General features: G+C 45.2%; 1 protein-coding gene across 1 annotated transcript in view; it reads right to left on the minus strand.

Annotated features, from left to right (window-relative positions):
* LOC133339193 (zinc finger protein 208-like) overlaps nt 1–14,037 on the minus strand; it is a 44,806-nt gene extending 30,769 nt beyond the window's left edge. The window contains exons 1-3 of the mRNA XM_061547347.1: nt 13,902–14,037; nt 3,470–3,580; nt 3,006–3,173 (exon numbers count right to left, since the gene is read on the minus strand). The gene's annotated coding sequence lies outside the window, so the exon portion shown is untranslated. The remainder of the gene's footprint in view (nt 1–3,005; nt 3,174–3,469; nt 3,581–13,901) is intronic.
* Nucleotides 14,038–14,823: the final 786 nt, after the last annotated feature.

Here is a 14,823-nt window from a genome sequence, read left to right on the forward strand (position 1 = left end):
AGAAACAAAGAATATCCACACCATCTACACGTCAGTATCGAGGCCCAGAGGAATGCATATACACAGTCACACGTGACTTACACGTCTATAATTATTCATATATTTATGATATAGTAAAAAAAAAGTGTCCCAAATTCATCACACGGGCTGTTATGGCACACAAAGAGAGGCCAAATGGTCATAAACATGCCTGGAAGCCCTCGTATCTTCAAAATGAACGTTAACCCAAAACTCAGCACACAATTTCAGCTGTCTGGCTTCTAAATAAATGTTTATGAAAGCTAAATTCAGCTGACATAGCAAAGGGTGTTGAAAATAATACTATTTGTGTCACGCACAAATGCATAAATTAATGTTCAATCGCAACTTAAAGGTGTGAAGCCAGGCACAGATGTCCTTGATTGCTGGGATGAGCAGTTCCGACTTCAGCTGCTGCACGTGTGTGCTGTGATCACTTCCTGACTCCATTCTTACAAAGAGTTCCAGAGGAATCTTAATTATGGAGCTTTCGTGACTGCAGGAATTATTCTTTGGTTCTTTCGGTTAAGTCACGTCTAAAGATAAAATAATGAATGAAAATAAAAGCATACTGCTTTCATTTTAATTTATTATTTTATCTTTAGACGTGACTTAACCGAAAGAACCAAAGAATAGTTCCAGAGGAAAAATAAAATAAACTACTGTTTTGATATAACCTCTGTGCTCAATAGAGTTAATAGACTTTACTGCAAATACAAACTTGACACTGTCACACACTCAGAGGTGGAGCCAGGATTTTCAGGTAGGGGGGGGAAACCCCTCCAGCAATGAAAAATTACAGGAGTTGTTAGTAAGTAAGGAGTTGTTAGTGAGAAAGGAGTTGTTAGTAAGAAAGGACTTGTCCCTTGCTTTTCATTCGACGCGTGTGATCGTCATCGCGCTCGCTGAACGTGTTGATGCCTTCAGGAAAGAAAAATAGACTTTTGTATTTTGGGGGGGGGGGGGGGGGAGGAAATGACCATGACGTATGTGGCATCAACCCGCATCACACCTGAGCTAAGCGCTCTGCAATGCTTACCCCCCTACCACATGGCTCTTCGCGCGCCGTACTTCTACAGCTGCCGATCCCCGGGTTTCCCCTCCACATGTAGAGAGTGAACACCACCACGTGTCTAGAGTGACCACCACCACGCGTCCAGAGCGAACACCGCCACGCGTCTAGAGTGACCACTGCCACGTGTCTAGAGTGAACACCGCCACGCGTCTAGAGTGAACACCGCCACACGTCTAGAGTGAACACCACCACGTGTCTAGAGTGAACACCGCCACGCGTCCAGAGCGAACACCGCCACGCGTCTAGAGTGAACACCGCCACGTGTCTAGAGTGAACACCGCCACGTGTCTAGAGTGACCACTGCCACGTGTCTAGAGTGAACACCACCACGTGTCTAGAGTGAACACCGCCAAGCGTCTAGAGTGAACACCGCCACACGTCTAGAGTGAACACCGCCACGTGTCTAGAGTGAACACCGCCACGCGTCCAGAGCGAACACCGCCACGCGTCTAGAGTGAACACCGCCATGCGTCTAGAGTGAACACCGCCACGTGTCTAGAGTGAACACCGCCACGTGTCTAGAGTGAACACCGCCACGTGTCTAGAGTGACCACTGCCACGTGTCTAGAGTGAACACCGCCACGTGTCTAGAGTGAACACCGCCAAGCGTCTAGAGTGAACACCGCCACACGTCTAGAGTGAACACCGCCACGTGTCTAGAGTGAACACCGCCACGCGTCCAGAGCGAACACCGCCACGCGTCTAGAGTGAACACCGCCATGCGTCTAGAGTGAACACCGCCACGTGTCTAGAGTGAACACCGCCACGCGTCTAGAGTGAACACCGCCACACGTCTAGAGTGAACACCGCCACGTGTCTAGAGTGAACACCGCCACGCGTCCAGAGCGAACACCGCCACGCGTCTAGAGTGAACACCGCCATGCGTCCAGAGCGAACACTGCCACGTATCTAGAGTGACCACCGCCACGCGTCTAGAGTGAACACCACCACGCGTCCAGAGCGAACACCGCCACGCGTCTAGAGTGACCACTGCCACGTGTCTAGAGTGAACACCGCCACGCGTCTAGAGTGAACACCGCCACACGTCTAGAGTGAACACCACCACGTGTCTAGAGTGAACACCGCCACGCGTCCAGAGCGAACACCGCCACGCGTCTAGAGTGAACACCGCCACGTGTCTAGAGTGAACACCGCCACGTGTCTAGAGTGACCACTGCCACGTGTCTAGAGTGAACACCGCCACGCGTCTAGAGTGAACACCGCCACACGTCTAGAGTGAACACCGCCACGTGTCTAGAGTGAACACCGCCACGCGTCCAGAGCGAACACCGCCACGCGTCTAGAGTGAACACCGCCATGCGTCTAGAGTGAACACCGCCATGCGTCTAGAGTGAACACCGCCACGCGTCTAGAGTGAACACCGCCACGCGTCTAGAGTGAACACCGCCACGCGTCTAGAGTGAACACCACCACGCGTCCAGAGTGAACATTGCCACGCGTCTAGAGTGAACACCGCCACGCGTCCAGAGTGAACACCACCACGTGTCTAGAGTGAACACCACCATGCTTCCAGAGTGAACACCGCCACGCGTCTAGCGTGAACACCGCCACGCGTCTAGAGTGAACACCACCATGCGTCTAGAGTGAACACCACCACGCGTCCAGAGTGAACACCACCACGCGTCTAGAGTGAACACCACCACGCGTCTAGAGTGAACACCACCACACGTCCAGAGTGAACACCGCCACGTGTCTAGAGTGAACACCGCCACGCGTCTAGAGTGAACACCACCACGTGTCTAGAGTGAACACCACCACGTGTCTAGAGTGAACACCGCCACGCGTCTAGAGTGAACACCGCCACGCGTCTAGAGTGAACACCGCCACGCGTCTAAAGTGAACACCGCCACGCGTCTAGAGTGAACACCGCCACGCTGTTGACGAGCCTCACCTTGTTGCAGAGGTGTGGACTCGAGTCAGACTCGAGTCATGAATTTGATGACTTCAGACTCGACTTGGACTTGCATAACAATGACTTTGTCCCACCTCTGCCTTGTTGTTGTTGTTGGCAGGTCGCTTCTGAAAACAAGAGCGGTACAGCAGCTCAAGCGGGCGTGGCCTGGTAAAAAATGAAAAAAGAAACTGTGTTAGTATAGAATATTTAAACAAAGGTACAAAGTGGCGATCCGGGTCAAGACAAATTAAACTTAAGCGAGAGAATTGAAGCGAACGCCATCAGGCGAGGGCAGGAGGCACTAGGCCCCGCGTTGTAAAGTTCCACCCTGCACATCGCTTCCATGCTCGCTGCTACTCAATTGACATCCCTACGAGAGAGAGAGCAAGGCTCTACCTCGGTAAACAACAACAACCACCACAACAACAACCACCACAACAACCGCGATGAGAATTTCTCACCTCGGATTGCAGTGCGAGCGCGGAGCGGCAACTTCCTGGTCCCTCGTGACGTCACGAGGTGACATGACGTCACTTGCAGGACAAGACACTCTCCTCCCACAACGAGCGGCTCTGCAACTTAAATAAATTATGTTAATGAGCCGCCAGTCACCGGGCGTAGCTTTGCCCAAATAAGGATTGGCACTGGAACAGACATCGGCCGAGCGGAGGTGACGTCACGCTCAAGAGCGCGTGAGTTGGGTGAATACCTTGGTCACATGACGTCACTAACAAGGCACACCTCCCCGTGGCGTTTGACGCCGATGAGGTCACGCTGAGCGGTGACGTCAGAGGGCGGGGTCAGAGTTCAAGTTTGTTGTTGTTGGCAGTGACGTGCTGAGCGCAGCGCTCCGCACCGACCAGCCGAGTTCCATTCCCGCTCGTGGCCAACGCCGCCAGAGACACTTTCTGAGCCGGTCCTGAGCCTCCCCTACGTCTAATGTTACTTGTCAGTGTCTCATTATCCTAGTAGCACAAGTAGCTACTAATGTTACTTGTCAGTGTCTCATTAACCTAGTAACACAAGTAGCTACTAATGTTACTTGTCAGTGTCTCATTATCCTAGTAACACAAGTAGCTACTAATGTTACGTGTCAGTGTCTCATTATCCTAGTAGCACAAGTAGCTACTAATGTTACGTGTCAGTGTCTCATTATCCTAGTAACACAAGTAGCTACTAATGTTACTTGTCAGTGTCTCATTATCCTAGTAACACAAGTAGCTACTAATGTTACGTGTCAGTGTCTCATTAACCTAGTAGCACAAGTAGCTACTAATGTTACGTGTCAGTGTCTCATTATCCTAGTAGCACAAGTAGCTACTAATGTTACTTGTCAGTGTCTCATTAACCTAGTAACACAAGTAGCTACTAATGTTACGTGTCAGTGTCTCATTATCCTAGTAGCACAAGTAGCTACTAATGTTACTTGTCAGTGTCTCATTAACCTAGTAGCACAAGTAGCTACTAATGTTACTTGTCAGTGTCTCATTATCCTAGTAACACAAGTAGCTACTAATGTTACTTGTTAGTGTCTCATTATCCTAGTAACACAAGTAGCTACTAATGTTACTTGTCAGTGTCTCATTAACCTAGTAACACAAGTAGCTACTAATGTTACTTGTTAGTGTCTCATTATCCTAGTAACACAAGTAGCTACTAATGTTACTTGTCAGTGTCTCATTAACCTAGTAACACAAGTAGCTACTAATGTTACTTGTCAGTGTCTCATTATCCTAGTAGCACAAGTAGCTACTAATGTTACTTGTTAGTGTCTCATTATCCTAGTAGCACAAGTAGCTACTAATGTTACTTGTCAGTGTCTCATTAACCTAGTAACACAAGTAGCTACTAATGTTACTTGTCAGTGTCTCATTAACCTAGTAGCACAAGTAGCTACTAATGTTACTTGTCAGTGTCTCATTAACCTAGTAGCACAAGTAGCTACTAATGTTACTTGTCAGTGTCTCATTAACCTAGTAGCACAAGTAGCTACTAATGTTACTTGTCAGTGTCTCATTATCCTAGTAGCACAAGTAGCTACTAATGTTACTTGTCAGTGTCTCATTAACCTAGTAGCACAAGTAGCTACTAATGTTACTTGTCAGTGTCTCATTATCCTAGTAACACAAGTAGCTACTAATGTTACGTGTCAGTGTCTCATTAACCTAGTAACACAAGTAGCTACTAATGTTACTTGTCAGTGTCTCATTATCCTAGTAACACAAGTAGCTACTAATGTTACGTGTCAGTGTCTCATTATCCTAGTAGCACAAGTAGCTACTAATGTTACGTGTCAGTGTCTCATTATCCTAGTAACACAAGTAGCTACTAATGTTACTTGTCAGTGTCTCATTATCCTAGTAACACAAGTAGCTACTAATGTTACGTGTCAGTGTCTCATTAACCTAGTAGCACAAGTAGCTACTAATGTTACGTGTCAGTGTCTCATTATCCTAGTAGCACAAGTAGCTACTAATGTTACTTGTCAGTGTCTCATTAACCTAGTAACACAAGTAGCTACTAATGTTACGTGTCAGTGTCTCATTATCCTAGTAGCACAAGTAGCTACTAATGTTACTTGTCAGTGTCTCATTAACCTAGTAGCACAAGTAGCTACTAATGTTACTTGTCAGTGTCTCATTATCCTAGTAACACAAGTAGCTACTAATGTTACTTGTTAGTGTCTCATTATCCTAGTAACACAAGTAGCTACTAATGTTACTTGTCAGTGTCTCATTAACCTAGTAACACAAGTAGCTACTAATGTTACTTGTTAGTGTCTCATTATCCTAGTAACACAAGTAGCTACTAATGTTACTTGTCAGTGTCTCATTAACCTAGTAACACAAGTAGCTACTAATGTTACTTGTCAGTGTCTCATTATCCTAGTAGCACAAGTAGCTACTAATGTTACTTGTTAGTGTCTCATTATCCTAGTAGCACAAGTAGCTACTAATGTTACTTGTCAGTGTCTCATTAACCTAGTAACACAAGTAGCTACTAATGTTACTTGTCAGTGTCTCATTAACCTAGTAGCACAAGTAGCTACTAATGTTACTTGTCAGTGTCTCATTAACCTAGTAGCACAAGTAGCTACTAATGTTACTTGTCAGTGTCTCATTAACCTAGTAGCACAAGTAGCTACTAATGTTACTTGTCAGTGTCTCATTATCCTAGTAGCACAAGTAGCTACTAATGTTACTTGTCAGTGTCTCATTAACCTAGTAGCACAAGTAGCTACTAATGTTACTTGTCAGTGTCTCATTATCCTAGTAGCACAAGTAGCTACTAATGTTACTTGTCAGTGTCTCATTAACCTAGTAGCACAAGTAGCTACTAATGTTACTTGTCAGTGTCTCATTAACCTAGTAGCACAAGTAGCTACTAATGTTACTTGTCAGTGTCTCATTATCCTAGTAGCACAAGTAGCTACTAATGTTACTTGTCAGTGTCTCATTAACCTAGTAGCACAAGTAGCTACTAATGTTACTTGTCAGTGTCTCATTATCCTAGTAGCACAAGTAGCTACTAATGTTACTTGTCAGTGTCTCATTAACCTAGTAGCACAAGTAGCTACTAATGTTACTTGTCAGTGTCTCATTATCCTAGTAGCACAAGTAGCTACTAATGTTACTTGTCAGTGTCTCATTAACCTAGTAGCACAAGTAGCTACTAATGTTACTTGTCAGTGTCTCATTAACCTAGTAACACAAGTAGCTACTAATGCTACTTGTCAGTGTCTCATTAACCTAGTAGCACAAGTAGCTACTAATGTTACTTGTCAATGTCTCATTATCCTAGTAACACAAGTAGCTACTAATGCTACTTGTCAGTGTCTCATTATCCTAGTAGCACAAGTAGCTACTAATGTTACTTGTCAGTGTCTCATTAACCTAGTAGCACAAGTAGCTACTAATGCTACTTGTCAATGTCTCATTATCCTAGTAGCACAAGTAGCTACTAATGTTACTTGTCAGTGTCTCATTATCCTAGTAACACAAGTAGCTACTAATGTTACTTGTCAGTGTCTCATTAACCTAGTAGCACAAGTAGCTACTAATGTTACTTGTCAGTGTCTCATTAACCTAGTAACACAAGTAGCTACTAATGTTACTTGTCAGTGTCTCATTAACCTAGTAACACAAGTAGCTACTAATGTTACTTGTCAGTGTCTCATTATCCTAGTAACACAAGTAGCTACTAATGTTACTTGTCAGTGTCTCATTAACCTAGTAACACAAGTAGCTACTAATGTTACTTGTCAGTGTCTCATTATCCTAGTAACACAAGTAGCTACTAATGTTACTTGTCAGTGTCATTAACCTAGTAACACAAGTAGGTACTAATGTTACTTGTCAGTGTCTCATTATCCTAGTAACACAAGTAGCTACTAATGTTACTTATCAGTGTCTCATTATCCTAGTAGCACAAGTAGCTACTAATGTTACTTGTCAGTGTCTCATTATCCTAGTAGCACAAGTAGCTACTAATGTTACTTGTCAGTGTCTCATTATCCTAGTAACACAAGTAGCTACTAATGTTACTTGTCAGTGTCTCATTATCCTAGTAGCACAAGTAGCTACTAATGTTACTTGTCAGTGTCTCATTATCCTAGTAACACAAGTAGCTACTAATGTTACTTGTCAGTGTCTCATTATCCTAGTAACACAAGTAGCTACTAATGTTACTTGTCAGTGTCTCATTATCCTAGTAACACAAGTAGCTACTAATGTTACTTGTCAGTGTCTCATTATCCTAGTAACACAAGTAGCTACTAATGTTACTTATCAGTGTCTCATTATCCTAGTAGCACAAGTAGCTACTAATGTTACTTGTCAGTGTCATTAACCTAGTAACACAAGTAGGTACTAATGTTACTTGTCAGTGTCTCATTATCCTAGTAACACAAGTAGCTACTAATGTTACTTGTCAGTGTCTCATTATCCTAGTAACACAAGTAGCTACTAATGTTACTTGTCAGTGTCTCATTATCCTAGTAACACAAGTAGCTACTAATGTTACTTGTCAGTGTCTCATTAACCTAGTAACACAAGTAGCTACTAATGTTACTTGTCAGTGTCTCATTATCCTAGTAACACAAGTAGCTACTAATGTTACTTGTCAGTGTCTCATTATCCTAGTAACACAAGTAGCTACTAATGTTACTTGTCAGTGTCTCATTATCCTAGTAACACAAGTAGCTACTAATGTTACTTGTCAGTGTCTCATTATCCTAGTAACACAAGTAGCTACTAATGCTACTTGTCAGTGTCTCATTATCCTAGTAGCACAAGTAACTACTAATGCTACTTGTCAGTGTCTCATTATCCTAGTAGCACAAGTAGCTACTAATGCTACGTAACAATGTCTCATTACCCTAGTAGCACTCAATTTCGGTTCGGTGATTCTGCACTTGCTCTATTGCTATAGTACTATACTGCCCTTCAGCTTTTACGAACGACCGCGGTGTTTAAGGTTACCGATTCGTCTTATCCATCCGGCTGTATAGCAAATGAAAACATTAAAAAAATTACTTTACTACGCAAGTAAAAAAAACTAAATTTGATTTAAAGCTTTCGTATCTGCAGGGATTCATATTCTCGGTTCTTTCGGTAAAGTCACGTAGAAGGGAAACAATAAAATAATTTAAAAAATTCTAAAACGATAAAATGCTCACGACGTGAGTATTTGCAACACAAGCAATCATCATCAGGTGTGAAAAACACGGCAAGAAAATTTGAACAAAATTTAAAAACAAATTGTCTTTTAATATTTTTTTCTCTCAAATCTGTAACACTGGTCAACAAAAAAAACACTTTTTTTTCTGGCCTGGACTTTTGCAGCTGTTCTAGACGAATTTCAGGGTGCCGATTCCAAATCTGACCTCAGATTTGCTCCATCACATCTAATTTTTATGCTATCGGCATACCCTATTTTCAATTATTTTACCCGAAATTAACTCCGTCACTTATGATTGCAAGTTGTTGCGAGGTAGTGACTGCTTTAGTGTTAAAACATGGTGCTGCATTTTTAGCATAGTGTGTTTATAATATCATTTCATGTAGATATCCACATTTATTTAATATTTTTCTTCCGCAGTTCTTATTGAAAATGCAATCTTTGATATCTCAAAAACCTGATGTGATAGACTGATGCCAAATTTGGAATCGGCACCCCAAAATTACCTTAAAACCGTTGGAATACCTCGTGCCAGAAAAAAGTGTGTTGACCAGAGTAACAGCAAATGCTACAGGACCTGCTCTAGCTTCATCCGGCACTGGACCCAACAGCACCACCCCCCCATCTCTCGTGGACTCGGCGTGACAAATGGTCACAATTCAACACGCGCAAGCACCTCTCCTCGTTGTCTGTGTCATTTGTATCGCGACTGAATTATTAAATTCCCACACGCAGCGATCCCCCCAAACCCTTGCCTCTCTCTCCTCTCTCTCTCTCCTCTCTCTCCTCTCTCTTGTAAAGAAAATCTTGAACTCCCTCCCCAAAAAACCCCCACGGCATTTATACCGCACACGCACGCACGCGCACACAGAGACACACAGACACACAGACAGACACACACAGACATACAGAGACACAAAGACACAGACAGACAGAGACACACACACAGACACAAAGACACAGACACACAGACAGAGACACACAGACAGACACACAGACACACACAGACAGAGACACAGACACACACAGACAGAGACACAGACACACACAGACAGAGACACACAGACACACACAGACACAAAGACAGACACAAATACACAGACACACACAGACACAGACACAGAGACACAGACACACACACAAAGACACAGACACACAGACACACACAGACACAAAGATACAGACATACACAAAGACACAGACACACACAAAGACAGACACAAAGACACAGACACAGAGATGCACACATACAGAGACACAGACACACAGACACAAAGACACACACAGACACAAAGACACAGACACACACAGACACAAAGACACAGACACACAGACAGAGACACACAGACAGACACACAGACACACACAGACAGAGACACAGACACACACATACAGAGACACAGACACACAGACACAAAGACACAGACACGCACAGACACAAAGACACAGACACACATAGACACAAAGACACAGACACACACACACACACAGACACACAAAGCCACAGACACATACAGACACACACAGACAGAGACACACAGACACAAAGACACAGACACACACAGACAGAGACACACAGACACACAGACAGAGACACACACAGACAGAGACACACAGACACAAAGACAGACACACAAAGCCTCAGACACACACAGACACACAAAGACACAGACACAGAGACACAAAGACACACACAGACAGAGACACATAGACAAACAGACAGACAGACACACAGACACACACACAGACACACACAGATACATATACACATGCACACGCGTGCGTGTGATATATTGACACTTATGCATTATATATACACACCACGGATTGCTAGAGGATTTGTTGATGATGATAATGATGATTGTTTTATTTTGGAGGGATATTTAATAAATATTACTTTTGCTTTCGACTCATTGTCTGTGATGGTCTTCCCTCCCTCACACCGCGGGTGTCAATTATTTCCAGGTCCGTGCCCGAAACGTCGCGACCACCACGGCTCAGTCCACCATCGTCCGTCCATGTGTCTGTCTGTCTGTGTCTGTGTGTGTGTCTTTGTGTCTGTCTGTGTGTGTGTCTGTGTGTGTGTCTGTCTGTATTTGTGTGTGTTTGTCTGTGTGTGTGTGTCTGTCTGTGTATCTATGTGTCTGTCTGTCTTTGTGTGTGTTTGTCTGTGTGTGTGTCTTTGTGTGTGTATCTATGTGTGTTTGTCTGTGTGTATCCATGTGTCTGTCTGTCTTTGTGTGTGTCTGTGTGTGTGTATCTATGTGTGTCTGTCTGTGTCTGTCTTTGTCTGTGTGTATCTATGTGTCTGTGTGTCTGTGTGTGTGTGTCTGTCTGTGTGTGTGTCTGTGTGTGTCTGTCTGTGTGTGTATCTATGTGTGTGTGTCTGTGTGTATCCATGTGTCTGTCTGTGTGTCTGTCTTTGTGTGTGTTTCTATGTGTCTGTGTGTGTGTCTGTGTGTATCCATGTGTCTGTCTGTGTGTCTATGTATGTGTGTGTGTATCTATGTGTGTATGTGTGTGTATCTATGTATCTGTGTCTGTCTGTGTGTGTCTGTGTGTCTGTCTGCGTGCGTGTGTCTGTCTGTGTGTGTATGTGTGTGTGTGTATCTGTGTGTATCCATGTGTCTGTCTTTGTGTGTGTTTCTATGTGTCTGTGTGTGTGTCTGTGTGCATTGTCAGGGTCCGGGATCGATCCCGCGACCTCCTGCACACCAGGCGAGGTAGTCAACATCTCATAGCCACCGTGATGATGATGATGAGAGAGACACAAGCTCCAAATATACAGCAGCAGCAGCAGGCGTCAGGGTCGGGATCGAACCCACGACCTCCTGTGTACCAGGCGAGGTCGTCAACATCTCATAGCCACCGTGATGATGATGATGAGAGAGAGAGACGCAGACTTCAAATATACAGCAGCAGCAGGCGTCAGGTTCCGGGATCGAACCCACGACCTCCTGCGGACCAGGCGAGGTAGTTAACATCTCATAGCCACCGTGATGATGATAATAGAGACGCAGACTCCAAATAAACAGCAGACATCGTCAGGGTCGGGACCGAACCCACGACCTCCTGTGTACCAGGCGAGGTCGTCAACATCTCATAGCCACCCGCAATGCCCACCCAGCGTGGGTTGGAAACATTTGCATTTCTAAGACGCGATTGAAATGTCACTGGTAACACGCTGTGGTGCTTTTGATTGAGCCCCCCACCACCCCCCCCCACACTGAGAGGGACTTTCAAATGAGCGGTGTGTGTCGTATAAACATCGCCAGCACTGGGGGAGAGACAAAGGCGGCCGGGCGTGGTGCTGGCCACCCACCCCCTCTGTGTGTGTAGCCACAGTGCCGGTAGCCTTCATAGGTAGCGCTGCTACTCGCTAACAGCACTTGTCCCTAGAGCCTGCTAGAGGCTACACGGGGGAGCTTTGTCTGCGTCTACCTTAATCGGCGCTGCTAATCGCTACTGACAGCACTTGCCCCTTCAGCTGCTAGAGGCTACACGGGGGACCTTTGTCTGTGTCTACCAGTACCGGAAGATATCTTCCGCCACCGGAACATTATCTACCTCTTCCGGAAGACATCTTCCGCCACCGGTAGATTATCTACCAGTACTGGAAGACATCTTCCGCCACCGGAAGATGATTTACCTCTTCCGGAAGACATCTTCCGCCACCGGTAGATCATCTACCTCTTCCGGAAGACATCTTCCGCCACCGGAAGATCATTTACCTCTTCCGGAAGACATCTACCGCCACCGGTAGATCATCTACCAGTTCCGGAAGAGATCTTCCGCCACCGGAAGATTATCTACCAGTACCGGAAGACATCTACCGCCACCGGAAGACATCTACCGCCACCGGTAGACGACTTCCACGCGTCGAAGAAAACAAGTCGCATCGGTGTCTACTTCCGGTGACGTCACGTCCGTGCGTCCCTCCCATTGGTCGATTTAACCTCGGAGTGGGTGGGGTCAGGGGGGTTCAGGGTGGGGCGAAGGGGCGGGGTCTCGCGTACTCGCCCTTGCGATTGGTCAATTTGAACCGGGAAGACGCTCGCTGATTGGTTGCCGAGATTTTACTGGTAGGAAATGAAGTGAACCAGCCCACAATAGATTATATCGTCCATCCGTCCGTCCGTGTAGCAACATCGCTCCCTACTGCAAACACTTGGCAGGACCCTACAAAAACCTTTAGACTCAGTGACGCTTTCCTGGCTAAACAAGTGTAACATTCCCTTATTAATTCCTTGAGATAGCTTTTAATTAAAACATTTAAATTAAACATTAACTCACAGCGGCCTAAAGCCTACACAGCGGCCTAAAGCCTACAGCTAGGCCTAAAGCCTACAACTAGGCCTCAAACTCTCCCTTCGTATCGTACCCCCGCGTGTGTGAAAGGGAGTTAATGTTTAACAATGTTACATTCCCTGATGTTTTTAATAATTAAAACATTTAAATTAAAAATCAACTCACAGCGGCCTAAAGCCTACAGCTAGGCCTAAAGTCTAGAATTTGGCCTCAATCTCTCCCTTCGTATCGTCCGATTAGGTGTAGCAACATCGCCCCCTACTGCAAACACTTGGCAGGACCCTACAAAAACCTTTAGACTCAGTGAGGCTTTCCTGGCTAAACAAGTGTAATAATACATTATGTTTATATTCTTTGGTTATTCGTTCCTACCAGCCCACCCCGCAGGGACCTGTTAAAAAGGTGTCCGTTTTGTTGCCCGACGCAGCCTTCGCCTGCCGGAGGAGCTCGCCGATGGGAATGTGTCCGGATTCATATTCTTAGGTTTTTTCGGTAAAGTCACCAGGTAGGTAAAACATCAAAATTAATGAAAATAAAATGAAACAAAAATCACGACGTTTCGGAGGCAACACAAGTCTCCGTCATCAGGTGGGACCGTCACAGCCGAATTAGCTACATCAGTGAGTAAGCAAGCAACTTGCTTATAAGGGATTACATCTTGAGTCATTGCCTCACTTGATGCAGCTAATTCGGCTGTGACGGTCCCACCTGCTGACGGAGACTCGTGTTGCCTCCGAAACGTCGTGATTTTTATTTCATTTTAGTTTCATTAATTTTGATGTTTTACCTACACGGTGACTTTACCGAAAAAACCTAAGAATATGAATCCTTGCAGTCACGAAAGCTTCAAATCTAGAATTAATGTGTCCGGATCTTTCTCTCGCGCTCTCCCTCCGTGTCTCTCACCTGCGGCTCGCCGGGTGCGACGGTGACGCAGGGGACGCAGCCATCCCGCAGCCCCGCGGCGCCATTGGGGCGGCAGCGCGCGGCCACGCGGACGGGGATCGCCGCGTCCTCCTCGTTTGACATCGCCGCTCTTCCTTTGTCGTTCACCCCGTTCCCGCTGCTGATGCTGCTGTTGCTGATGCTGCTGTTGCTGATGCTGTTGTTGCTGATGCTGATGCTGCTGCTGCTGATGCTGTTGCTGCTGTTGCTGCTGCTGTTGCTGATGCTGTTGTTGCTGATGATGCTGCTGCTGCTGTTGCTGCTGCTGTTGCTGATGCTGTTGCTGTTGCTGATGCTGCTGCTGATGTTGCTGATGCTGTTGCTGATGCTGCTGCTGTTGCTGCTGCTGTTGTTGCTGATGCTGCTGCTGTTGTTGCTGTTACTGAAAAAACGAACTGTGACAATGTTGTTAATATTGTTAATTTTCGATTTAAAGCTTTCGTGACTGCAGGGATTCATCTTCTTGGTTCTTTCGGTAAAGTCACGTAGAAGGGAAGTAATAAAATAATAAAAATAAAACACAATAAAATAATTCTCACGACGTTTCTTCACCTGAAGACGGCTGCTTGCGTTGTAGCCGAAACGTCGTGAGAATTATTTCATTTTATTATGTTTTATTATTTTATTACTTCCCTTCTACGTGACTTTACCGAAAGAACCAAGAAGATTGTTAATTTTATGAACTTTTAAAACATTAGAGACACACGCGCAACGCTGTGAGGTGCTTTGTATAGACGCGATTATTTATTTACTTTACAAACCGCCGCCAAAAATAAGCCCCAGCCACTTCCGCGTTTTATTTTAATTATTGTATTACTTCCCTTCTTCGTGCTGACTTTACCGAAAGAATCAAGAAGATGAATACCTGCAGTCACGAAAGCTT

This window comes from Lethenteron reissneri, unplaced genomic scaffold (assembly GCF_015708825.2).
Source record: "Lethenteron reissneri isolate LAM-NWPU_2019-01 unplaced genomic scaffold, ASM1570882v1 scaffold_1643, whole genome shotgun sequence".
Classification (NCBI taxonomy): domain Eukaryota; kingdom Metazoa; phylum Chordata; class Hyperoartia; order Petromyzontiformes; family Petromyzontidae; genus Lethenteron; species Lethenteron reissneri.